General features: G+C 48.8%; 1 non-coding gene across 1 annotated transcript; it reads right to left on the reverse strand.

Moving 5' to 3' along the window:
* Positions 1 to 290: 290 nt before the first annotated feature.
* Positions 291 to 424, reverse strand: LOC129503259 (small nucleolar RNA SNORA18). The gene has a single exon (XR_008663142.1). It is a non-coding gene; the product is annotated as a small nucleolar RNA SNORA18 (small nucleolar RNA).
* Between the last annotated feature and the right edge of the window lie 391 nt (positions 425 to 815).

Genomic DNA, 815 nt, shown 5'->3' on the forward strand with positions numbered 1-815 from the left:
AGATTTAAAATTTTGACTGCAGGGCGCCTGGATGACTGTAAAGCTGGGCTCTTAATTGCAGCTCAGGATCATAGCCTCATGAGACATGACATTGAGCCCCACAGGGAACACCCCCCCACCCCCCCTTTCCTGCCTGTGCCAGCTCTGAGCTCCTCTCGGAGTCTGCTTGAAGATTCTCTCCCTCTGCCCCTCCCCCTACTCGTGCACGCATTCTCTCTCTCTCAAATAAGTAAATATTAAAAAAAATAAGATAAAATATTTGTTCGGTCTTTCACACAGTTTTAGCAGATAGATGTCCTGGAGCTCTTTCCCACAGATCTAACACAAAGTTCTGTGAATAAAGGAAACTGCACATATACTCTAGAAGGCATTTCCCGCGATGTAGGTCTATAGAAAAAGCCCCACTGGGTAGAGGGAACTTTTAGCAAGGAGGCTGCGAGATGTACACTCCCAGGCTGATAATGCTTTGCTTTCCAGGCAGGGGGTGGGGGTGGGGACTGTGTGAAGTCTTCCTCACCCAGAGTCAGTTGTGATTTTGGCAGACGATGCTGGTAAATGAGGATTTACCTGTGACCTTGTGGGATCCAGACAAAGGGTCCGGTTGAGGTGCAGTTTTAGGGCATCTGGCAATGTCCATGCTTTAGCATGGTTTTCTCCAGTTCAGGGATTTCTCCCTGGGAGACAACTAGGAGTGCCTTAAAGCAGACACTGTGAGCTACACAGCCGTGCTCTGATTCCAGCTCCACAGCTTGAGGGCTGGGGAACCTTAGGCAGGCCCTCTAAGTGCTCTACATTTGTCTCCTCGTATGAAAAAT

This window comes from Nyctereutes procyonoides, unplaced genomic scaffold (assembly GCF_905146905.1).
Source record: "Nyctereutes procyonoides isolate TBG_1078 unplaced genomic scaffold, NYPRO_anot_genome, whole genome shotgun sequence".
Taxonomy (NCBI): domain Eukaryota; kingdom Metazoa; phylum Chordata; class Mammalia; order Carnivora; family Canidae; genus Nyctereutes; species Nyctereutes procyonoides.